Here is a 26869-nt window from a genome sequence, read left to right as displayed (position 1 = left end):
CTTCATATGATGGTGGAGTTCCAGAATAACTAAAAATGTGTCTATTTATACACTTCCAATTCTTCTCTGATAATAACGACGTTACTGAAGCGGGCAGTTCATTTTCATACGTCTCTCAATAGAGATTGGATGACTGGGACCTCCCACGAAGTCGCCGACAAGCTTGCGATGATGCTCATCCAGGATTGTGCAAAACAGCGATTCGTCGTTGAACACAGTGCGACGCCATTCAACAGCAGTCCGTGCCTACTGGCCACGGCAACACTCGAAAGCCAGTCGTTCGTGTAGCAGCGTCAACGGCATTCTACACGTGGATGTTAATTCCCTAGTCTGGTTGCTACCACTCTCTGACCAACTGTGCGAAATGGCACAGAATTTTGCATGGAGTCACTGCTTGTATGGAAGAAGCAGACGTGATGGGCCTACAATGTGCTTGGTGCACAAAACAGCGATCTTCCGTTGTGACGGTCAGACGTGGTCCCTGCCCCCACGTTCACCTGCAGTCTTACATCGGACCACTGTTACATCTAAAAGCCTCACAAATTTGGACATTGCACTATTCAGCCAGCTGGCCAAATGGAGACCTCTTTCAAACCCTCTACGGTGCTGACAGCGCTTTCTCACACGAGTACGCTGCATCTCCGTGTACTTCACAGTGATCACTCAACATCTGACGCCGTTTACACTCCTTATATACCCTCCCAGGAATGATAACAACGCTGAACACGAACAACACTAATGCAATCTGGCAGTTGTTTCTCTACTGACAGAGATTTAATCATTTCCATATCCCCCGATGGCGTGTTTGTGTACACTGCTACATTGACATGGGACTATATCTTCTGGGTTCCTCATTTTTTTTTTCAGGTAGAGTGCATGCAGCGACAGCATGCCTCGAAAAAGCAAGCGTACGTAATATTGAATGTGAAAAGCCGTTTAATGATAAACCTCTCGACTTTAGACCAACGAAGGCGCCATACGTTCATAATAAACTGAATTATTAGCAATGTTTGGATGCCGTTTTTAATTCTTGTAAGATTTAACCTATATTTTTACACAACCATGAACCTACCATGTCAGATTTTCGACAAAACATCTTTATTACGGAATCCGCATGAACTCAGTGGAACACGATTTTGATCCGTCAAGCTGTCGATCCCTTCAAATAAAAAATTTAGCAACAGCTCGAGACGCGTTTTACTACTCTTCTTCGACACACCTAACGCTACCATTTCACATGACTGCTAATTAACAATTTCCAATAATACTAGCGCGCACGATGGTTGAATTTAACACTATTCGTCAGCTGATTTTGTTCTAGTTAAATCAAGAGAATCCGTTCGGTATGGCGCCTCCTCATTACCCACCCCTTCACTGATGTGACCATTCTTTCCACCAAGCAAGAGATATCATAGGGATTACAATTTTACGCAAAGAATCTAATCAATTACACTATGGACAACGACGGTACTTAATTTGACTTTATACATAATTTTTACGTAAATGTAACAAAATTTAGTGAAAATATTGTAAATAACTTGATAATTAAATGTAGGTATTGATGTTTCTTTTCAATAAACTTCCAAAATCTTCCAGTCATATCGAATGAAAGCAGTAATGCACAAAGTAGGACATTTACATATCTAAAGCCACTGGTATCGAAAGATTCCTAATGTGCACTAGATTTGATTACATCATAACTGGCAGAGGACGTCCAGTACACGCAAAACTTTGTCGTGCACAGTGTTTGAGAATAAAGGACTGAGACTTGTGTTGCAAATTTGTGCATTTACCAAATATGTCCAGTTAGTGGTGACCACCTTCAACTCCTTTCTCCCTTTCTCAAAACCTTTGTGCATTTTCTTTTCCACGAGAATTCCAGGGGTTCCTCCATTTTTCCCCTCCAGCGGAGCACAAGAACTGATCTGTAGTGAATGGTTCATCCATTGTTATTGAGTGGACAGATATTGGTGGGTCATATTACACCATGCCACGACCAGTAGTTCATTAGTAATGAGAACAGAGTCGTTTCCTTTTACGTCGTGATAATATTCCACTGACAATTTGGAGAAGACAGATTCGTAAATTTTTTGAGTGAAAAATAACGCAGCTTTATTTTTTAAAGGTATTTCGTTTCTCATCAATATTTTAATGCAGCTCTGGACATTCCTCCTGCGAACTCCATAGTTCTTGGCATCTCTCTCTCTCCACAGTTTTTATTTCTTATTACCAAATAATTTCACCTGACGTATCCTAGCTTTAGCGAGTGACTTGCTTAATTAATTTAAAAGTCTTTTATGTTTGCTTTCCCTTCTTCTCTCAAAAGGTTTATCTCCAATTGGATTGCTAACAATATTAATCCTTTAACTATCCGTTTTTTTCGGGGTCGAGACAATGTATGCTTATTCTAATTAATGTCAGTCAGAAGAAATAACATGAAAAAAATATTTCCCGTTCTTTCGTTTTCCAACCTGTAGAAAGATGGGATACAAAGGTTATTCGTAGCTACCATCGGTGCTCCCGAAGATTACTGCACAAAGAATACAGGACACAGAAAACAGACTGACTCTGTGGATGCAGTATCTCTCCAAGATTTTAACTCACGTTACAGGCGCCCGATATGGACACCATTTGTGACGCAGCAAAAGCTAATACGTGAGTGAAATTCATAGACACGAACTGTTCGGGAAGGCGGGGAAGCAGCCCGCTGCCCAGTTCTCTTTGTTGGGTTGCATATCTGCAGGCGCGAAGTAATCTTTTGCGCCTACACGGAGCGGTGCAGATCAGCACAATCTAGAAATGCAAACTGTAATTATAAATATTCGGTAAACAACTATCAGGCTCCACTTTACCCGTAGGACACTGATACGTAGCAATAACATGTAGCGAATTTTGGTGCCGTCCGAAGCTGCAGAAGCAAGGTAGGTACGTCGAAACGAAACCACAGAAGAGTATAGTCGCTGCCTCCCACAGCGACGAAAGAGAAACGCTGGCGTGGCCACGCCTCCTAGAGCTCTGCTACGACACTGAGCAAGGAAATACTCACCCCACTTCACAGTCTACGATCAAGGCGACAGCATCGTCATAAGCGAGTAACCTATATATGAAGGGCTTATTTAAATATTGGTACAAGTCCAATACCTACACTTTTCTGCCTATAATGCTTCTCAAATTAATGATCCAAACAAACAGAAAGAAAGGTTCATCTCTAGCAAGAAGCAATATGCTTGAATATTTCTGGTATCTCATCTGCAGATGTTTCAGCGCTCATTTAACTTTAGGACTCTGTATCTCAAAATGAACAAAAATGGACTTGTACCACTATTGAAATCAGCCCTTCATATTAAATGTCTTAGGCAGAAATTAATGTGAACATTATGTGAATTATTCTTCAAGTGAAGAGTCTTGTACATTTGATTGCGTCAAGTGAACTTTAATATTCAGACTGAGCTGTAAATTCGCAGAACTTTCCTATGGAAATGGATGATAGACTGTTAAATAAATCTCCATATCTATATCGTAATATAGTGAACTAATATTCTGTACGTAACAGATCCACTCAATCTCTTCTCAGAGCAAACCAACGAACCCACCGTTGTGTCAGCGAGTGTATTTTAGTATGACACAACACAAAGTGCCCTAGCTTCTTTGGTAATCTATCGTGGGACATTCACAGATGTTGGACAAAAAATGGAAACACCGCGAGAAACGCATGCTTGTACATAAATGCAGATGCTAGACAAGCCTGCAGGTGCAGCTGTTGTATTTGACCACGAAAGGCACCTATACAGTGCCCTCAATACGCTGCAGGTGTCAGTCGTGATAAGAGTACTGTGCTGTGTAGATTTGATTGCATTATGTCCGAATGAGGTGAATGCGAAATTGTTGGTGCTCGTATGATGGATACTTCAGTAACCAAAGTAGCAGAAGTAGCCGTTTCAAGAGGCGTCGTACCGAAGACATAACGCACTTTGCCAAAACGGGAAAACATCACCAGCTAAGTCATATCGTGGACGAAAGGGTGTTTTGAGTGGCCGTAACAGGCGTTCATTGAAGAGGATTCTGATGAAAAATAAGACGGCGACAGATACAGAAATCACTGCAGAACTGAATGTCGCGTTGGAAACAGTAGGGGAGCTGAAATTACAAAACCACTCATCAGACATACAGTTACCCGTAACAGGAAAGCGTGTTGTAGAAATCATAAAACATGCACTATGATGTAATGGAAGAAAGTCATTAGGAGAATAAGTGTTAATTCACATTATTTTCAACTTATGGGCGTACGCGGTACCTCGGTTACGGTGCAGGCTGCTTGCTGCTAAGAGTGAAACATGGAGAAGGTTCGGTGATCATTTGGTCACCCATATCGTAGTATTGCATGGGCTTCACGTTTACTTTGCAAAGACCCATTACTTCTAAGGATTATGTGACTAATTTGGCTTATCAGTCCATTACATGGTACAATATTCGATCCCAAACCGAGATGAAGTGTTCCAAGAAGATGGGGCCTCTATCTGCGCAGTTCGCATCGCCCAGGACTGGTTTTGTGAGCACGAAGATGAATTGTGATCAGAACCCAATATTACTGTGCATTTGTGGTCTCCTTTGGGCATAAATGTACCTGATCCCTACCCACTTCCACCATCGTTTCCTGAACTTGCTACTATTTTTAAAGAAGAATGGTGTAAGATTCCCCTGAAAACTACACAGGACTTGTATTTATCCATTCTGACTGGATGCTGGTCTGGATATTAGCTGTTTTCTTACACCGTATTAAGCATGGTGATGTCTTGTGTTTTTTGGTGTTGTCACGTTCTTCTCCACGCCCTGTGCATCACAATAGCTGTGAAAGGGTTAAACAGAATAAACTAATAAAGTAATTAAGAATATAAGATATAATTTTCATAAAATTATGATTTAATATTTGTCAATTAATATTTACATCTCTACTAATAATACATCTGTAAAATTGTCTTGTCCGTCTGTCTGTTTGGATACGATAATCTAAAAAACTACTAGAAGTAGTTTCATGGCGTTTCCACAAGTAACTTGAGCATAGCGTGGACGCGGTATAGCTTTATATCGCCAAAATCTGATCACGGAAAAAAGATAGCCTAATTGAATGTTTTTGCATACCACTATTATAAATGCGAAAGCTATTCTGCTGTTACGTTTTCATGAGTAACTCACTGAACTGATTACGATGAAATTTGGTTTGGAGAATACTTGAAATGTGAAGCTACTTTCGAGAGTGTTTAGTTCCAAATATTTATTGATTTGAAGAATATTACGCGAATTAGAGAAAAATATTTACTCTTTGCGAGGGGGCAGAGCGGGGCGCTCATCACGAGCTATGCTTATGTGAACAGGAAGACACGTGAGGGCAGCTGATGTTATTCCACCCAGAGTAGCTTACTAACTCACTGTCACCCATCATAACAAAGCTACTGGTATGGCCGGCCGGTGTGGCCGTGCGGTTCTAGGCGCTTCAGTCTGGAACCGCGTGACCGCTACGCTCGCAGGTTCGAATCCTGCCTCGGGCATGGATGTGTGTGTTGTCCTTAGGTTAGTTAGGTTTAAGTAGTTCTAAGTTCTAGGGGACTGATGACCACAAATGTTAAGTCCCATAGTGCTCAGAGCCATTTGAGCCTACTGGTATGCAAACGCAGCCATGGGTAACAGCTCGTTCAATAATAAATACAAAACTGAAACAAAACTTTAAAAAAATTGTCCATACTGCCATTCAAACTATGGACTTGATGGTCACCCAACTGATATATTATGCAAATGTTTTACATGTAACTGTACTCGGAAGCCTTCTGTTTTTCAAAGGTGATTTTTTCGTCATTTTTAAGAATTGTGTCGTACTGTTTTAGGAAACTGATATCTGGGCATTGACGTACTAATTCTGTAAGTATGGAAAAAATCAAAGATGACGAATCATCAAGGTCCCCATGTTAGACATAATACACTACTGGCCATTAAAATTGCTACACCAAGAAGAAATGCAGATGATGAACGGGTATTCATTGCACAAATATATTATACTAGAACTGACATGTGATTACATTTTCACGCAATTTGGGTGCATAGATCCTGAGAAATCAGTACCCAGAATAACCACCTCTGGCATTAATAACGGCCTTGATACGCGTGGGCATTGAGTCAAACAGAGCTTGGATGGCGTGTATAGGTACAGCTGCCCATGCAGCTTCAACACGATACCACAGTTCATCAAGAGTAGTGACTGGCGTATTGTGACGAGCCAGTTGCTCGGCCACCATTGATCAGACGTTTTCAATTGGTGAGAGATCTGGAGAATGTGCTGGCCAGGGCAGCAGTCGAACATTTTCTGTATCCAGGAAGGCCCCTATCCCGCTGAAATGTAGGGTTTCGCAGGGATCGAATGAAGGATAGAGCCAAGGGTCGTAACACATCTGAAATCTAACGTCCACTGTTCAAAGTGCCGTCATGCGAACAAGAGGTGACCAAGAAGTGTAATCAATGGTACCCCATACCATCACGCCGGGTGATACGCCAGTATGGCGATGACGAATACAGGCTTCCAATGTGCGTTCACCGCGATGTCGCCAAACACGGATGCGACTATCATGATGCTGTAAACAGAACCTGGATTCATCCGAAAAAATGACGTTTTGCCATTCGTGCACCCAGGTTCGTCATTGAGTACACCATCGCAGGCGCTCCTGTCTGTGATGCAGCGTCAATGGTAACCGCAGCCATGGTCTCCGAGCTGATAGTCCATGCTGCTGCAAACGTCGTCGAACTGTTCGTGCATATGGTTGTTGTCTTGCAAATGTCCCCATCTGTTGACTCAGGGATCGAGACGTGGCTGCACGATCCGTTACAGCCATGCGGATAAGATGCCTGTTATCTCGGCTGCTAGTGATACGAGGCCGTTGGGATCCAGCACGGCGTTCCGTATTACCCTCCTGAAGCCACCGATTCCATATTCTGCTAACAGTCATTGGATCTCGACCAACGCGAGCAGCAATGTCGCGGTACGATAAACCGCAATCGCGATAGGCTACAATCCGACCTTTATCAAAGTCGGAAACGTGATGGTACGCTTTTCTCCTCCTTACACGAGGCATCACAACAACGTTTCACCAGGCAACGCCGGTCAACTGCTGTTTGCGTATGAAAAATCGGTTGGAAACTTTCCTGATGTAAGCACGTTGTAGGTGTCGCCACCGGCGCCAACATTGTGTGAATGCTCTGAAAAGCTAATCATTTGCATATCACAGCATCTTCTTCCTGTCGGTTAAATTTCGCGTCTACCGCACGTCATCTTCGTGGTGTAGCAATTTTAATGGCCAGTAGTGTATGTAAAAGTGTTTGCAATACTACAGGCTATAGGAGACCCCAGGGCTTCCTTCCACTAAGATTTCATGTTACTGAATGAAAAGTATATGTGATGTAGTATTAATGTCAATAATTCAATAAATTAAATTTTAACATCTTGCAATACCGTTTTATGAGTGCACATACTTCTTAATCATTTCAATAGTTTTATCTACTCATTTAAGCTCCACACAGGAGAGTATTCAACAATTTTGGGTAACAGCATAAGCCAGCACACGAGATAGCAGTCGGGAGAGAGGAGTGTAGGCAGCTCGGGGAGTTGTCGCAGAGTTCGTGGCTAAGTAGTCAGGGCAGGCTGTCTGCCTCGGGGGTATCTGCGCACGCCAAGGCTGGCGGCCTACTGTGTGTTATTCCCCAAGTTGGCGAGTCCGCTGCCGCTGCCGCTTCTGAGATGAAAAGCAGCAGCGGCTCGGATGACTGAGCAACAGGGCTTCACGTGGAAGACATTGAGAGGAGAGCTTCCATTATACATGAACTGAGCGACAAACGGAAGACAGCATGAATGAGCAGCATTCATTAAACGAGGCTCAGCGGCTGGTCGGATTATTTAGGGTATTTTCACATATTCCTACAGGAGACAGCAGTGGCTAAAACTACAAGAGAAGTTCGTATAATTACTTGTCCGAGAACCAGCACCTGTTGAGACGTAGATGTATCGCTGATCGAGCTGCATTTTGTTTACATATGAGGCAGGAGTCACAAGAGATGGCACAGCAAATTAACACAATACTCATTTGTGACCAGATGCAAATCCTCGAGGAATTACGGAGGTGCCGGCGGGAGTGGCCGAGCGGTTAAAGGCGCTACAGTCTGGAACCGCGCGACCGCTACGGTCGCAGGTTCGAATCCTGCCTCGGGCATGGATGTGTGTGATGTCCTTAGGTTAGTTAGGTTTAAGTAGTTCTAAGTTCTAGGGGACTTATGACCACAGCAGTTGAGTCCCATAGTGCTCAGAGCCATTTGAACCATTTGAACCAATTACGGAGGTGACGCATCATAATCACTTCACAATCAATATATGGGCAAGAATTATCGATGACGGGCTCACAAGACCATGCAACTTGTCAAACAGATTATTAGGTGCTGTATATCATCGATTTCCGCGCAATCTGTTACCAGCGCTACTTGCAGAAAGACAACGAATGTGTTTTACGCACGAAGGGGAATCACCCCATTTTCTACGGATCGTGCCACAGTACTTCATTGCAACATTTCTTGGTTAATGGATTGATCGAGGACGTCCGATGGCATGTCCTGCCCATTCACCAGACCTGAACCCGCTCGATTCCTAGCTTTGAGGACTTTTAAAGGCACTTGTGTATGCCCAATACATCGGCAATGTTCAAACGTTACAGGAGCCTATGATCAATGTATGTAACGTAATCCGAATGGATGTACATGAAACAATGTGTGATTCACTGTGAAAGAGGGCTTCCGAATTCACACAAAATACAGATCGGAATGGGGAGACAGACTGATCCAAACCTCGAAGCTACAAGTTTCCAAACGTATCATTACTGTGACTTCTAATTTTGACCTACACTATCTCTGTAGGAACACGCGACCCTTTCTCTTAAACCGCCTTTGAGTGTCTCAAATGGTCTGGGTCTGACAGAAAAAGATGATAGTGGGTCCACAGCCGATTGTATTGCGACATGGAACCAAATGTCGGAAACGCGTATTTATTGTGTTATGAGCATAAACAACACGGCAACAACGTAGCTCGTTCAAATGGCTCTGAGCACTATGGGACTTAACACCTGAGGTCATCTGTCCCCTACAACTTAGAACTATTTAAACCTAACTAATCTCAGCACATCACACACATCCATGCCTGAGGCAGGATTCGAACTTGCTACCGTAGCGGTCGCGCGGTTCCAGACTGAAGCGCCTAGAACCGATCGGCCACAGCGGCCGGCCAACGTAGCTCGTAAGACCGCCTGTTTCAGAGGATTTATTGCAACGGCGCATGAAGTTCTGCCGCACCCTCGCAAAGACTGGCAGCTGGTGACAAAAAGCGTAAACACCTGACCACCAAACGGACATACTGTACACAACTTAGCTCATAGCACGTGTGTCATGTGACGACCGCATGCATCGCACTGGAACATTAACTTGTGCCGCATGCACCCCATCTATCACTGATGTCAGTTGTCCATTGCATTAGACGGTTGTGTCCATGGTGAAATATCTATGGTGGAACGTTACTTGTCACGAGAGTTGGCAGGCATGCATTTCATGTACCGCGCGGCTGGATGTAGTGCCCGCAAAGTAGCGCGAAAGTACAGAGAACGCTTTCTCAACAGGCGTCATAGTAAGTGGAAGAAGTTTATCTCCATCGATACCAACTTACGAGAGACAGGGTCGTTAACATCACAGACAGCTGGCCAAGGTTTCCGCCAGAGACATGTCTGAACACCAGACTTTGAAGAGATGATGTTGGATGGTGTGGCCGATCACCCAGCAACAAGCACCCTTCAACTCGCCCATGAAACGAGCACTTTGAAGGGTACAGTGTGGGGAGTACTGTTGGAACAGGTATTACACCCCTATGACAAAGAACGTGTGCAAGCACTGGGACCGACGGATTTTGAGCCCCGAGTTCACTTTTCTCAATGGATTATCTACCGCAGTGCTGTAATACCGAACTTCATACAGTTTGTATTGTTCACGGATGAGGCCTCGTTCATTCGTGATGGTGTTTAAACATCCGCCAATAGCCACGTCTGGAATGAGGACAATCCCCAAATCTCTCACATCGGTGGCCAACAGCAACGATTCTCTGCCAACGTATAGGCGGGCATTGTCCAAGACATCTAGCAGGACATCTGCTGCCTCCTCACGTTACCGTGAGATGTACTGTCCCGGTTCTTGGAGACTGCACCCATCACTGTCCGCGACAGAATGTGGTTTCAAAATGACAGGTCACCAGCCCATTTCGATGTTGTCCGTAGGCACATGAACAACACATACACTCATCATTGGATTGGAAGAGCAGACCCTGTCCCATGGCCATCGCAGTCGCCAGATCTCACACTTCTGAACCTTTCCCTCTAGGACTACGTCACGACATTGTTGTATGAAAGCCGCGTAGAAAAGGATGAAGACCTGCTAGCTGGGATCTAAGCAGCCTGTGACCTGGTGCAATGGGATCTTTGAGAGTATGTGACAGAACTTCACGCTCCGTTACCATGCATCGAGACTGGCGTTCGGCACTTTGAACAATTACTATGAGCTACGTTGTTGTTACGCGATGTACGTTGCGTATGTCCATAACACAATGAATATGCATTTCCGACCACTGGTTCCCTGTCTCAATATAACAAGTTGTGGGGCCACTATCGCCTGTTTCAGTTTAACCGAAAATGGTTTAGACACACTGTATGCAAACCTTACTCTACTGTGAATCTATAAACGAACGCACACTAAAGCTTTACTAATCCCATTTCAGACGCACGTAATATTTATTCACACATCCTTCGTTCAAAAGTTCCCTCCATTATAGGACCTGAAGTGCGGTCCTTCTTTCCACTTCCTTCCTCCTCCTTTCTGACTTCCGTCACTCTCTCCCACTACGAAAAACGTAATCTGTGTACCAGTCTCTGCTTCTTCATGTTCCTGCCACACCTCAAATTCTTCTCAGGCTTTGCAGAGATACACACAAATCGCTCTGCTCACAATGCAAACAAGACAAGAAGGGGAGGAAGAAACGAAATGAAACTTCCCAGATGTAGAGCGTATGTGACGTTATTTCAGTTATTACAATAATGAGCCTCCGGAAATTCGATGTTGTTGAGATGTCTGCATCGTAGGAAAAATAGTGTGAGACTCAAATCAATGAGATCTCATACCTTATTCCACGTTCATTTCTAAAATTTAACTTTTCTCATAAAGGCTTTTGATCAAACAGTGTATGCTTTAAGGCCTTGGTGATTTTTGTTTTACGGGCATTTCGTATTGGTTCAAGACACGTCTTTGTCACTACTGTTTCTTCTCCTTTTGCTGAAGGCATCGTCAGAGATAATAAAGACGCAATAGCAGTTACAGACAAAAAACAGAAAAGAAAAAAGAAAAAAATTCAGCAAATCGAACTGTTTGTAACGCGACGGTGTGGTCGTGAGGTCATCAGTCCGCTTGTAACATTTGTTGGGTGTTCCGAATTATCTGACTAGAGTGAGAAGCCTTCAGCTTCTGGAGGTGGTGCCATTTAAATTATTAGTACAAGAGGTGGGGAAAACCGTTTATAAACTGTTTATGACATCCTAAGATTTATGAACTAATTCTACAAGATTACTAAGTACTGGTACATGAAGGAGGGAAAACATAATCATAGCCTAGGTTGTGGGGCCGCAAGGAGGCGCAAGTGCGGGACAAAATTTAATGACATCACCTTTAATTATCGAAGTCAGAAGGCTTTTACATATCGGCATCACCAAAACAGTTGCATCTATCATCATTTATACTGAGAAATTGGTTAATCATGCATCCAAAAGGAGCCAGTACTACCCAGTCGGCAATCTGAGAGCAGTGCTTTCAAAGTATCTACATGGTCCATTCATAAACTCAGGGTACAAAATTTAGTGAATTTGGCTGAAGTTATACTGAATAAAACACGCGTCTCAGTAACTACAATTGCATTAATGTTTAAGAATTTGATCTCTTACACTGGCTGATCAGAACTACTGCCAGAAGTACTGCCAGTACTCTAAAATGTCACTATTGTACACCTGTGGGTTCGAATAAGGGAGTTCCTGATCTTTTTTTTTTTTTTTTTTTTTTGCTATAGGTTCATGCCTCGCCCAGTTCCATACCGTTAGGGGGGCGGAAATGAAATAATAAGCAGAGCTAGACGTTGATTTTATTGAGAGACCCAGCCAGCAATTGCCAGGAACCGTTGCACCCCGGCTGAGATCGCGGAGTTAGTCGACGTGTTATACGGAAATTGTGACTTGAAAAAGATGGTGCAGTTTGCTTTACGTAGCACATGGGTCCAGAACTTGTGCAGTTTCCATTCTTTCTTCTTTTCTGTTATGGATGGTTTTGTGCTTCTTAATTTCTATGCGCTGTGTGTACATTCTAGCATAGTAATGATTGTATCTTTATAAAAAGGTAGTATCGGAGAAATTAATTTGGTGGCTCTCTAATCCCAGTGCATGCTCTACTACTGTAAATTTACCTGTGTTTCGAAGACGATAATACGACCTGGATCACGGCCTAGTGTCCGTAAGCAAAAAGCACCAATGATCCAGAATGAAATTTTCACTCTGCAGCGGAGTTTGCGCCGATATGGAACTTTCTAGGAGATTAATACTGTGTGCCAGACCGAGACTCGGACTCGGGACCTTTGCCTCTCGCAAGCAAGTGCTCTACCTTTTTTATCTCATTTTATTCCTTATGGTTCGTTGTATTTGTTCGGGGCGGACGTGCCATGACGCTTGTTCAATTTCATCGTTGAGCCATTAACTCAGGTTTTTTTTTAATATTTTTATTACACAGGGCAGCTAACCCTCTGACCGAACACTCTGAGCTACCGTGCCGGCGATAGTCTGAGCTATCCAAATACCGCTCACGACCCATCCTCACAGCTTTAATTCCGCCATTACCTCGTCTCCTACCTTCCAAACATCACAGAACCCCTCCTGTAGACCTTGCAGAACTAGCATTCCTGGAAGAAAGGATATTGCGGAGACATGGCGCAACCATAGCCTGGGGAATGTTTCCAGACTGAAATTTTCACTCTGCAGCGCAGTGTGCGCGACAGGAAACTACTTGGCAGAATCAAAGTTGTGAGGACTGATCGTGAGTCGTGCTTGGGTACCTCAGACGGTAGAACACTTGCTCGCAAAAGGCAAAGGTCCCCACTTTGAGTCTCGGTCCGCCAGGAAGTTTCAGCACCGAAGATGTTCTCCTTACGTTCTGTAAAAGAAAGTGGTGGACACAGTTCAGTAGTAATGTGCTAGGGGAATCCGGTACTGAAACTCCTGACTTTCAACTACAGCGTAGCCTGCAAAGCTTTTGAAGGACATAGTGTTATTTTAATTCCACTTATATCACACGACTTAATTTTCACTTGACTTGAGAATTCTAACTCTCTTTAGTAAGAGAGGAACGTAGCAGCCAGGCGGACTTTGAAGGGAGTGCATTATTGCAAGTCGTTTACCAGGCGACGGGCGGGCTGGTTGCGCCCTGACCGTGCGCGCGCTGGAGTTTGTCGCCTGTCAGAATCTCGTGTTGGTGGCCTGGCTGCGGCTAGCGGCGACAGCTGCGTGTCCTGCACCAGCAACAGTGGCTCTCAGAAGACAAGTTTCTGCAACACTCTCAGCAGAATGCGTACTCTGGCGTCTCCGTTTGAAGCCTTCAGTATCGAGTCTCGCCGGGAAATGACGCCTTTGCAGTCTTGAAGTCATGTCTGCCCCTCCCCCCGGACGATTTCAGCGTGCACAGCGTGCATCTTCATCCACACCTACATCTACACACGTACTCCGCAAGCCAATGTATGGTGCAAATAGAGAGAGGGAGAAACGACTGTCTGTATGCTTCCGTACGAGACCTAGCTTCTCTAATCTTCGTAGTCCTTACTCGAAATGTACGTTGGCGGCTACAGAATCATTGTACAGTTAGCTTCAAGAACCATTTCTCTAAATTTTCCCAGTAGTGTCCTGTGAAAAAAAACTCTGTCTTCCTTACAGGGATTTCCATTTGAAGGAAGCATCTCCGCAATAATCGCGTGTTGCTCGAACCTACCAGTACCTAATCTAGCAGCCCGTCTCTGAATTTCTTTGATGTCTTCCTTTAATTCGACCTGGTGCAGATCCCAAACACTCGAGCAGTACTCGAGGATGGGCCGTGCTAGTGTTCCATTAGCGGTCCCCTTTACAAATGAACCATACTTCCCGAAGATTCCCCCAACAAACCAAAGTCGACCACTCTCCTCTGCACTACCAGCCTTACGTCGTCGTTCCATTTCATATCACTATGCAACGTCACGCCTAGATATTTCAACAACGCATATTTCACCAAGCAGCGTGCTGTACTAGAACTCATCTCTATTAATTTATATTTTTGTACATTTAGAGTAAAGACACAAAGGAATTAATGACATTAGCTACCACAGGGCAGTGATTTACATCAGTGGGGCAAATTGCTGGACCAGGATTCGAATCGAGTCGCCTTGTTACTAGGCGGATGCACTGACCACTTAACCATCCCGGCACATGGTCATCACAATCACACGGACTACCCTAGCACGACTCCCGTCAGACCAAAATTCTCAACTTATACCACACACTACTGATGTAGTGCCCCTGTTTATTAGCCTCAATAAGCGCAGCATCTCATCTCACCGGTTCTCGTAAGAGTTCGAGCATGATGTGCACCTGCACTGAAGCGATCACTGGTCGTCATCACCTTAATTACATGTGTGTGGTGTCTGTTCTTTCAGACGTGTCTGTAAGAACATATACCACATACATCTAACATTTAGAATAAGCTGCCACTCATCACACTAACGAGAAATATTGCATAACTCACACTTCAGAGCCCTCATCCAACACGTGGCCATACACCCGACTTGCTATCTCATCTTCTTCGTCTACCCAATCAAACTATCTGCAACACTCTTCTTAACTACTGCGTACCGCCCACGATTCTCTTGGCAGGAAGACCACTCACAACCGCCAAGGAAGTTATTCCTGAGGCCCATTCCCCAGCTTGGCAAACAGCATGTCGTGCATTAAGAGGTGACGTCTGGTGACCTGTGGATGTGTCTATTTCTCATCTCTGCCTTTACGTTTGCAAACGTCTGCTTTTGCTCCAGTCTGACAATATGGATGTGGTTTGCGTCCATCCCAGTACCTGCTCAGATATATAATAGCAGCTGGGTGAACGCTGTGTGTTGCCACTCAGCGTACGACTCCAAACTGCATGGACACTTATTGTTTCTGGGAGGCAGACTGGCCGCCTCTTCTGGCCATTATATTCACAACAGTTGTTTAACGTACTGCTTCTCAGTTTATATAAATATGAGGGCATCTAGTGAGATAGACGTCTTCCAAAAGCATCCTCCAACTGTCCCAATCTCTTTTGATGTGTGTCTGCATGTTGGTAGTGTTTGCCTACCCTACAATGTAAGCAATTACATTCTTAATAAATTGGTACATTACACGTACAAATAACGGTGCGTAGGTTCTGACAAGCAACTTTGAACAGAAATCAGATATTTCCGTTGGCTCTTCTACTTGTCACACTGTTCCTATCGTAAGCTGGGAACTTAAGCCAGTCTCCCAGTGGGTACGTCATGCAACAAGCATTATGACTACGCTTATCTTCCGAATCACTAGCACACTTTCACATCAGGCCCTCAACATGGAAAATCTAGACAGGCCACCACTTCCGTAAACATGGTCGCCATCTCCGCAAAGACACCAATTGTGAATTCTGTTCATAACTCTTTTTCATTATCTAACTACGTTAACCTAAATGAAACTTCAGAACATACGGCAACTTGATAGTGATCTGTCCATTGGTTTGCCACGTTAACTTCATTGGTACCACTGATTTCTACTGCCGTGTGGGATTTGTTCTGGCGTTGGCTTTCACCTTCACCCTTCCTCCGACTCCCACAAACATTTACAACAGCACAGCAACAAGTATTCATCAGAGTGTCAAAGCAAGAATCTTAAAATGAGATGTTTCAGCATGCTCTTCTCATAACTATCATAAAGGGTGATAAACATACGTTTAGAAGGAAGTAGATGTTTTAAAAGACGTCATTGTTGCTTTCGCCTGGGAATTATTTATTCCATAAGCTCATGATAGCAACTTCGGTCTTTCACCATATTCAAGTGGAGCTCTGCGAAACGCACTTGAAAATATCGTCATATGGTCCATCTCTAGTACCTCCAGTGACTTTCTATATACCTCTTTTGGCATCCTTAGTATAAATAACAGGGAACTACTCTACATATTCACCGTTCAACAGCAAATAAGTTCCTCAGTTTGACTGGATTTTCTGATGTTGCAAAATTGGAAGGAGCGATCTGTTTTACTCGGTAAAAGACTTCCAAAAGCCAAGATCGCAGAAATTCTTCTTTATTTTTGACAACTGGTATCGATAAATATAGCTGTCATCTCCCAGTCACAAAATACTTTTTTTATTTAATGTGTTCATTATGAGTTAGAGCTTCGTGCCACTTTGTCGTTATGGTGCATAAAATGTAGCACTTCTTACCAACGTTTGTCAAAAATAATACATTTCCAGTTAAAAAGCACCTTGTACACATGACTATGTCTGTATACGTTGTACTCGCAGATGATTGTTAATTCTTAGAAATCACAGATTCTGTAAAATGCACATTTGACCATCAATTTACATACGCATGACATGTTCCACACATTTACTGTTTGAAACAGCTATTTATTCTTTACCTTTGAAACTTCATCATACTTGAGAACATGCGTTTATTGATAGATATGCGCTAAGTTATAAGATTCAATGTAACAAAAACAATGTGTAACGTGCCAGGCTGAATCCTTGTATTAGCGCCTCTTAAAGTTCACGTCACAACCGGATGTAGTGAAACATTTCCTCACCCAGTAGATAGTGCGCAGTGTTCCTGACCTACCTTGCTTTGCTTATTCAATATTGTCTTCTCGGTAGCTGAGTCCGTCTCACCTAAATCACACTGTAATTAAGAAGGCAGGATCCTAGATTATGTTATCCAAAATCAAAAGTCAAGACCGTATTCATTGCTGAACACTTATGGCAACCACAGTGCGATTTATTTGTTATCACTCACACACATAATATTCATGTGACCAGGCCTCTTACAGTTAATAATCGTCGCATTAGGTAGGTCAAAAACTTCCAGTCTTTTACAATGTTCACAATACGCTTTAAATGTTCAAAGCCGAATACAATTACACTTTTTTGGTACCGACCGGAAAAATTAAGCTTCTGTTTCAAGTATTATCACATCACATTCCGGCACCGACTTGCCGCACTTTTGCTCCATGAGAATCTGACCGAGAACTAACTGAGAACTGCATCAGCTCGGACCTTATATAGACGAGTGCTTGAATATTTGACTACTTCTGTTAATATATTATAGTTTATAATTTCCCAGGGTTAGAATGATGCTTTGTAATTGGTTTTTAACTATTGGGTTTTATTACTTAAATAACATGAGTGATCTGTAGCAATTTAAATACGCAGAACTAACTTATGCATCCGCGGTGGGAATTCCCGACTTATAACCATGGCAGCCCTCTTGAACAATAATTTTTACTTATTCAAATTTACTTAATTCTTAATTAATGCACTTACAAAGTGGAGACTGGAGTCATTTTACGTAGAAAAATATAGGTAGCAAAAGTATCAAAACAGATCTCGTAATTATTCAGTAGTTTGGTCACAATTGGCACTGAAAGTCATACATGCTACAGATTTCGAGTCTTAATATCTGTTTAACTAACAGACTTAAGGTTAATTTAAACACTTTGCTGGAATCAATAAAATTTAGGCTTTCTTTTGGATGCAGTCTTATAGCTGAATTCGATCTACTAGCTCACTCGAATTTTACTTAATATGTATTGCTCAATATACATAATTGTTCATAACTTTTAATAGGATGCATTTCCAATAAAACTAATTAGCTCATTACTTTCAGAATAGACATTAGAAAGTACTGAAATAATAGATTTTACTATGGGAATTTTATTTAAACTATTTCTGAATTCTGTGCTATGGCGCTGAAGGCCACAGAATCTGTAGTCGGAATCTGAGTAGTGAAACTGAAAAAAAAATAGTTCATTGCTTAGCTAAGTTACTGAAGGAGTGTAAAACCAAAACAGGATAGCAGTGGGCAACCCTGCTTCTTTACAAATGCTTATACCATTTTCAATGTCTTTAATCCTTACTTCCATACTTGTATTATTAAATGCGAAAGTAACTCAGTTACTTTTTCGCAACTAAACCGCTGAACCGTTGTCACTGAAATTATCTGTGGAGATAGCCTGACTCCTGAGGAAGAACATAGATTACTTTAGAAAGTAAAAAAGAAATCGACCCCTCAGAGCGTGAAGTAGGGATTCGAATTTTTTTTTACATCGGTGAACATAAAATCATGAAAAAACTATTAAATTTGTTGCTTAATTGACATACGTGTAACGTATATCTACTCCAATTGCACGAAGCATAGATATGCACTGCTGCCTATGTTCCTTTGTACACACTGCTCGGCAGCGACCCTGGAACAGCTTAAGGTGCACATCACAAACTATGCTTAACCAAATAGGTCGACACGTGAGAGCAGATGACAACACATCTACAATGTCTTACTTGTGTATTGTGTGTATTAAACCGGGAACCTAGAAACAATGCAGAGGCTTCGTCCTGGCATAGCCCTCAGTCGTCCACAACCCCACAACAAAAAAATGGTTCAAATGGCTCTAAGCACTATGGGACTTAACATCTGAGGTCATCAGTCCTCTAGACTTAGAACTACTTAAACCTAACTAACCTAAGGACATCACACACATACATGCCCGAGGCAGGATTCGAACCTGCGACCGTAGCAGCAGCGCGGCTCCGGACTGAGCGCCTAGAAACGCTCGGCCACATTCGCCGGCGGCCAACCCCACAACAGGCCACAGCAGTCCACCCACCACTCCACTGTCCCAGTCCGAACCCAGGGTTATTGTGCGGTTCGGCCCCCAGTGGACCCCTCCCCCCACCCCCCGGGAAAGTCTCATACCAGACAAGTGTAATCCCAGATGTTCGCGTGGTAGAGTAAATTACGGGTTATGCGTACATGGAGACAATGCGTGTAGCAATCGCCGACATAGTAAAGGGAACCAGCCCGCATTCGCCGAGGTAGATGGAAAACCGCTGTAAGAACCAGCCACAGACTAGCCAGCACACCGGACCTTGATACAAATCTACCAGGCGGATTCGTGCCGGGGACCAACATGCCTTACCGCTTGGGAAGTAGCGCATTTGACCGCGTGGCTAGCCAGGCGGGTATGGCTTACTTACTCACCATCACTCATCATAACACAACGGCCGATAGGTGAACGCAGCCATGGGTAACAGCTAGTACATACATACACACATGTAGTTGTTTAATTATATGCATAGACACGGTCTGCTCACATTAAAGTGACCACCATTTAAGTTCGACGTCAATGTGCAACAACCACTCACAGACGACAGATAGCAGCACTAGCAGTGAAGGAAATAGAAAGTGTAGGGGGGAGGTGGGTGTAGTAGTTATGCGGAAATGGGGTGATTCATCTGACGTCCTTGGTTTCTGGACCAAGGATGGAAGCATTTCTGAAAGGCCTAATTTTATAAACTGTTTGCCTTCCACCAGGGATAAAGTATACCGTGCACTACAAAATGCTGCAATCCAATACTGACGCCGAGGCAACTGTGGTGCAGCAAGGGCCATATATTACAGGGGTGAATGACAGCTGCAGAGGTGTGAACAGGTGAATAGATACGTAACTGTTGAGCAACTGACCACCATGATGTACCAAGGGGCCACCAGCAGTCATTCCTCAACAGACGCATTAGCGAGCGTTGCTGTATATAGGCCTCTGTAGCAAGCCCCTAGTTAATGCATCCATGCTGACTGAAATTCGTCGTCGATGAAGGCAGGAATTTGCACGGTAGTACAGCAACTAGACGCCCAGAGTGCCAACAGGTTGTCTTTTGAGATGAATCACGTTTTATGCTCCACCAGACATATGGTCTTTGACTTGTATCGCGTGAAATACTGCACACATTATGGCCTAAGGAATGTATGCACCTGTCCTTGGGGACCTTGAACACCCCTGCAAGCAGTTTCTTTTTCCTCGGCATGATGGCATCTACCAGCAGGACAACGCAACGTGTCATGCAGCTCGCAGTGTATGTGCGTGGTTTGAAGAGCACCAGGATGAGTATTGCGTACTCCTGCGGCCACCAAATTCTCCAGATTTAAGCGCAATCGAGAATCAGTGGGACCACCTTGATCGGAATGTTTGCGCCATGGATCCTCAATCTAGCAACTAGCGCAGCTGGCCATGCCTCTAGAGTCAGCATGGTCCTACATTCATGTGGTAACATTGATTCTCTTTCTGCATGTCTCGCAGCAGTCTGCACTGCATAAGGTGGTTATTTAGGCTTTTAACAAATGGTCACATTAACGTAACTGTGCAGTGTGTATAGATACATATATAGACTACACACACACACACAAAGTATTCTTTGCTAACCGATCAGTTATTATGTTGGTGTATAATAACTGCCATGCCCAACATGTGTGTACAAAGTGAAATGTACTGTCCTCAGTAGTACTTGCTCACTCGTGTACTTTCTCTCCTTTCAAGGCTGGTATAATCCTCTTTTACCCAGCAACAGACTCACGGAGCGAGTTTTCGAGTCTACGAGTCTATGGAGATGACGAGTTGGGAGATGATATCGTAGGATCCACTGACGAGTTTAAAGCGATTACTCAGAGTTCATTTCGAATCTGTTTTTGTGGCTACGGTAGCTCTCGTTGGCAGATAGAACTCGTTTCTAGATTTCAGAACTGACATTGTTCTTACATTTACTTCTGATTGAAGGTAACTGAAACTACGCATGGCATCAGTCTTATATGAACCAATTTCTATGAATGGAGGATTGTTAGGATAATAATCCTTTTAGACTTTAATGAAAAATTATCGTGATGCAATGAAACATCTTTTAAAACCTGTGATAAGCTAGCAAGGCCGAAGGTAGTAAGGTGCTAAGGTACAGAATATATGGTTCTTTCGGCCGGCCGGAGTGGCCGAGCGGTTCCAGGCGCTACAGTCTGGAACCGCGCGACCGCTGCGGTCGCAGGTTCGAATCCTGCCTCGGGCATGGATGTGTGTGATGTCCTTAGGTTAGTTAGGTTTAAGTAGTTTTAAGTTCTAGGGGACTGATGACCTCAGATGTTAAGTTCCGTAGTGCTCAGAACCAACAACAAAATTATTATTTTCCACAATATACCGTCACAATTTTTTGAAATTAACAAATACGAGGTGTGATTGGAAAGTTTTAAGAATGGGCTTGTAATTGTACAATGGTGGCACTTACATGCTACTGTGATGCATCTCCTTCAAAATAGTCCCCTTCTGACTGAACACACCGACTCCAACGGTGTTTCCACTTTTGGAAACATTCCTGGAAATTTTTTCCTGGAGTGTGTTAAGGACACTCTCCGTATTTGCCTGGATGTCTTCAATCGAGTCCTATCACTTCCTTTTCAGCGAAAATTTCAGTTTAGGAAACAGGTAGAAGAACGCAGGGGCCAGATCAGGAAAATATGGTGGTTGTAGAAGCGCAGGAATTTTGAATTTGGTCAAAAATTCAACGTTGGAGATTGCACAATGAGCCTGAGCATTGTAATGGTGTAGCACGCAACTCCTGTCTTTCCACAATGTAGGCCTTTTCTTCCGCACCGTTTCGCGCAAACGTTCAAGGACACATTTGTAGTATTGCTGGTTAATTTTTTGTTCTCCAGGGGTAAATTCATGATGCACAATACCGGTAGGATCGAAAAAAATCACCATCATAGTCTTCACCTTCGAACGACTTTGCCGTGCTTGCTTCGGTCCTGGTAAACCTGAAATCTTCCACTGCGAAGACTGCACTTTAGTTTAAGGATCATATCCATATACCCACGATTCGTCAACTGTAATTACCCTATTTAACAAATCTGGGTCATTTTTAGTTTGATTAATCAGTTCTTGCCACACATCAAGTCGGTATTGTCTCTGGTCACTTGACAACACTATTGGAATGAATTTTGTGGATCCTCGATGCATGTTCAGATCTTCAATTAAAATTGACTGAACTGTACAGAAACTTAAATTAAGCAATCTCCTTAGTTATAAGTCTACGATCAGAGCACACTGAGTCGCGAATTTTCACAACATTTTCATTCGTTTTTGAGGTGGAAGGTCGGACGGGCCGTACTTCAAATGATTCGCAGTCATTTTTAAATCTGTTGAACCAGACAAAAATATTTGACTGGCTCCTACAATTATCTCCAATATCTCCAAAAGCTTTTTTTAATAGTTCAAGTCTCAAAAGCTGATTTTCCGGTTTTAAAACAAAATTTCACACAAACTCGTTGCTCCGTTTTTACGTCCATTTTCACGCAGACAGAATTTGGCAACAAGCCCTAACAGACCCGCACTCAACCAGTGCCCACAACGAACTGAATAAAGTTTCTTGTCAGAGGGCGTTCAAGGACAAGACAATGACTCACTCCCCACCCTCCGTGTACTTGTCCGCCAAAGCAGTAAGCAGTAGCAGATCCATTCTTAAAACTTTCCAGTCACACCTCGTATAAGAAGAATTTCAATAATTAAAGAACAGTCTACTTTTGTGAATTAAGATAGCCGACCCAGTTGCTTGATATATCACTGTATGACATTCTAATTCAGTTATGAAAGCAGCACGGAAAAGAAAACTTACAAGCTTCTGCAGAAGTACAGTGTAAAACGGCTTACCTAAAATAACATGATTTTCTCACTAAATAAAAATGCAAAGTACCTATATACGAGTAAAAACGTGTTGATGGCCTCTAGGGCCGTCACTTTATTTTACTTCCGCAGAGCCCTGCCATGAGCATTACAAGGCAGTGGGTCTTTAGTGAATCACTCTCAAATAGTTCAAGTTAACTAACATTCCATTACGGAAATCGTCAGGGTATTCAACATTACGAGTCGCACAGTATCAAGAGTGTGCCGAGAATATCATTACCTCTCACTATGGACAACGCAGTGGCCGACGGCCTCCACTTGATGCCCAAAAGCACCAGCGTTTGCGTAGAGTTGTCAGTGCTAACAGACAAGCAACACTGCGTGAAATAAAGGTAGAAATCAATGTTGGACGTACAACGAACGTATCCTTTTACGTATACTTCTGTTAGTGCTAACATACAAGCAAAACAGTTCGAAATAAACTCAGAAATCAACGTGGGACGTACGACGAACGTATCCGTTACGACAGTGCCGTGAAATTTGGCGCTAACAGGATCGATGTGAGTGTCTTTACTAATAGCACCACATCGCCTGCAGCGACTCTCCTTACCATATCGGTTGGACCCTAGACTACTGGAAATCCGTGGCTGGTCAGATGAGCCCCCAATTTAGGTAGGTAAGAGCTGATGACAGGGTTCGAGTACAGTGCAGACCCAACGAAGCCATGGACCCAATTTGTCAACAAGGCACTGGAAAAGGTAGTGTTGGTTCAATAATGGTGTGAGTTGTGTTTACACGGCATGAATTGGGTCCTCTGATCCAGCTGAACCGACCATTGACTAGAAATGATTAGTTCTTGGAGACCATTTGCATCAATTCATGGACTTCACGTTCCGAAACAACGTTTGAGTTTTTATGGACGCCAGTGGGCCATTTCACCGGACCACAGTCGTTCGCAATTGGTTTGAAGTCCTTTTTGGACATTTCGAGTGACTGATTTAGCAACATAGACCGCCCGACATGAATCCCAAGGAACATTTATGAGACACAATTGAGAGGACAGTTCATGCACAAAATCTGCACAGGCCACACTTTCGAAATTATGGACGGCTATAGAGCAAGAATGGCTCTATATTTTTTGCAGGGAACTTTTAACGACTTGTTGAGTCCGTGCAACGTCAAACTGCAGCACTACATCGGGCAAGAGGAGGTCCGACACGATATTAACACTTCGCCGACCGCCGACACCACAGTAGTGTCGTGCGCGAAATGGCGGTCAACGGCCAGCGACACCACAGTGCTGTCGTGAGCATAGTATCGTGCAGTGGCCGGTGACAGCGCTTTAGTATCTTTTTCATTCTGTTGGTGTTTAGTTAACAATAAGTTACACACGTCAACAACTTTTTTGTTTTTATAAGTACTTGTGCACTTCCGTCATGGCAGACGAAAGAGACGATGCGATTATTCACGATGAATGTGTGGCCGTCTTGACTGACGTTCCGGAAGACATGGCCGATTGGGAAGATGACACTGGATATCAAAAAAATGAAAGTGAATTAGAATCGTCAGAAGATAGTGAAATACGTCCAAGAAGAATTCGGCAAACGCTACAGTTGCCAACTGATTCGAATGAATCAGACGAAGAAGACAATGATTTACTGAGAACCAAATAATAAATTTGAAGGATCTCCGGATCCACACATATTTCCAAAAAATACACAGAGCGTCGTGGATATCGTAGATTTATATATTGGGAACGATCTATTTAAATATATTAACAACGAAACGCCGGCCGGTGTGGCCGAGCGGTTCTAGGCGCTTCAGTCTGGAACCGCACGACCGCTACGGTCGCAGGTTGGAATCCTGCCTCGGGCATAGATGCGTGTGATGTCCTTAGGTTAGTTAGGTTTAAGTAGTTCTAAGTTCCAGGGGACTGATTACCTCAGATGTTAAGTCCCATAGTGCTCAGAGCCATTTGAACCATTTTGAGCAACGAAACCAACAAGTATTACATTGCAATAGTAGGAAACTGGATAAAAAAAAATGCCAAATTTGTCGACGTTACGGGACCCGAACTTAGAAAACGGTTTGGGCTTGTTATCCTTATGGGAATTGTAAAAAAAGCAACGATCGATGATTACTGGTCAACGAATCCGTTGATAGACACAGCAATATTTCGCAAAACGATGTCCTGCAACCGATTCAGACAAATATTATCATTTTTTACATTTTTCCGACAGCAACAATAAACCGGATAACGCCGGCCGGTTTTTCAAAGTGCAATTCGTAATTGATTATTTGTCCAAAAATTTTAAAGGAACGTGTAATCTAAGTCAAAACATCTCAATTCATGAAGGACTGGACAGCTAAATTTTAAAGTTTACAGTCCGTCGAAAATTACGAAATATGGCATACTCATTCGGATGCTGTGTGATTCGAGTACGGGATACAGTTCCTCATTCAAGATACATTCCGGCGCTGGACAACCTTTAGCAAAAACAGTGATGGAACTATTGACACCTTCTTATGGAAAGTGGCATCACCTCTATATGGATAATTATTATAACAGTGTAGAACTTGCAGAGAAATTACTTGAAAAGAAAAGTCGAGTTTGTGGAACGATACGGCAAAACAGAGGATTTCCGGAAAAATTAAGCGCGCAAAAGTCAATGTGTTTGAAGCTTGTCATCAACGGAAAGGTGACAAGCGGCCGGCGACAAGCCAAGTAATCCGAACTAGAGCTGCCGGCGCCAAGCGAATAAATTTGTACGGCAAAGTGTTAAGAGGTATCCCATGACTTTCTTCACCTCAGTGAACTCCGAAATTAATTTGCTGACTGTGAATTTTTCGGTATCATCTGTGTTATGTACAGATCTACTACCCAACAGTGACTTAGAGACTACGATATAAAGACGTAGATGTTTGACTTTTGAAAGCCTAGGTATTGGGCTAGTGTGCATGCACAGATAGCTGAAATAATTAAGCTGACCGCTCGTGTTAAGTAGGAAATGCAGTTTCGAGTCCCGGTATGGCTCAGATTTTCATATGTTAATACTGGATACCGGACCTACATCTTTCTTTCTTTCTTTGCTTACGCCAGTCCCGCATCGATTGCAGGGTTGGCGTGGTTACAACGGATTTGTCAGTGTTAGTGTTAGGGATGGCCGGATACCCTTCCTGCCGCCACCCCGTACCCCACAGGACGGAATCAGTGTACCCCAATTGTCTGCGTCTAGTGGAAATCGTAAAATAGTGAGGACGTGTTGCAAATGTTGCGACGCGTGAAACTGAGGCGGAACGAGGGGACCATCCCGGTATTCACCTAGCGGTATGTGGAAAACCGCCTAAAAACCACATCCAGGCTGGCCAGCACACCGGCCCTCGTCGTTAATCCGCCGGGCGGATTCGATCCGGGGAGGGCGGATATCAAGAAATTCGTAGTCAGCGAATCAATTTCATAGTCCCGATAAAAGCCGACGTACGACTCAATGGTTTCGTGTGGCTTATACTGATAGAAGTAAATACGGGAAAATAATTAGACAATCTTCAGAGGTGACCACAGGGGGCATAAGATGATAACTGACCGACAAAACTGGCGTTTCGAGCTGTTATCCTGTCCAGTTTCCCGCTCAGGAACGACGGCAAGCGGTGTAGGGCGATCTGACTGTCCTGCGAATCTCCGTCGCACAGTGGAACACCGAGACGTGATCGCCGGCTCAGGTTGGTGAGCGCCGCCGGCTGAGCGGCGGATTCGCGCGGCCCCCTCCGTCGTGCTCCGCCGCGAGGCCTTTGATCTCTGCGAACGCGCCGCCTGCATTATTCATGCTGGCTGGTGGCCCGCCGCACGTGATCGCCGCCGGCCGGGCCACGGGCACGGCGCCCGCCGTTGAGTACTCGCTTCACACCCGCACCATTCAACGGCAGCGTTCATGTTGCACCATACACTGAGGTGACATAAGTCATAGGATACCTCCTAATACCG

At 43.7% G+C, this 26869-nt stretch overlaps 1 protein-coding gene across 1 annotated transcript in view; it reads left to right on the top strand.

The window, feature by feature from the left end:
• LOC126088372 (urocanate hydratase-like) overlaps window positions 1-26869 on the top strand; it is a 398618-nt gene that overhangs the window by 224944 nt on the left and 146805 nt on the right. The window lies entirely within an intron of this gene.

The sequence above is a fragment of the Schistocerca cancellata genome, chromosome 6, assembly GCF_023864275.1.
Source record: "Schistocerca cancellata isolate TAMUIC-IGC-003103 chromosome 6, iqSchCanc2.1, whole genome shotgun sequence".
Classification (NCBI taxonomy): domain Eukaryota; kingdom Metazoa; phylum Arthropoda; class Insecta; order Orthoptera; family Acrididae; genus Schistocerca; species Schistocerca cancellata.
This window is presented reverse-complemented; position numbering and strand designations above follow the sequence as displayed.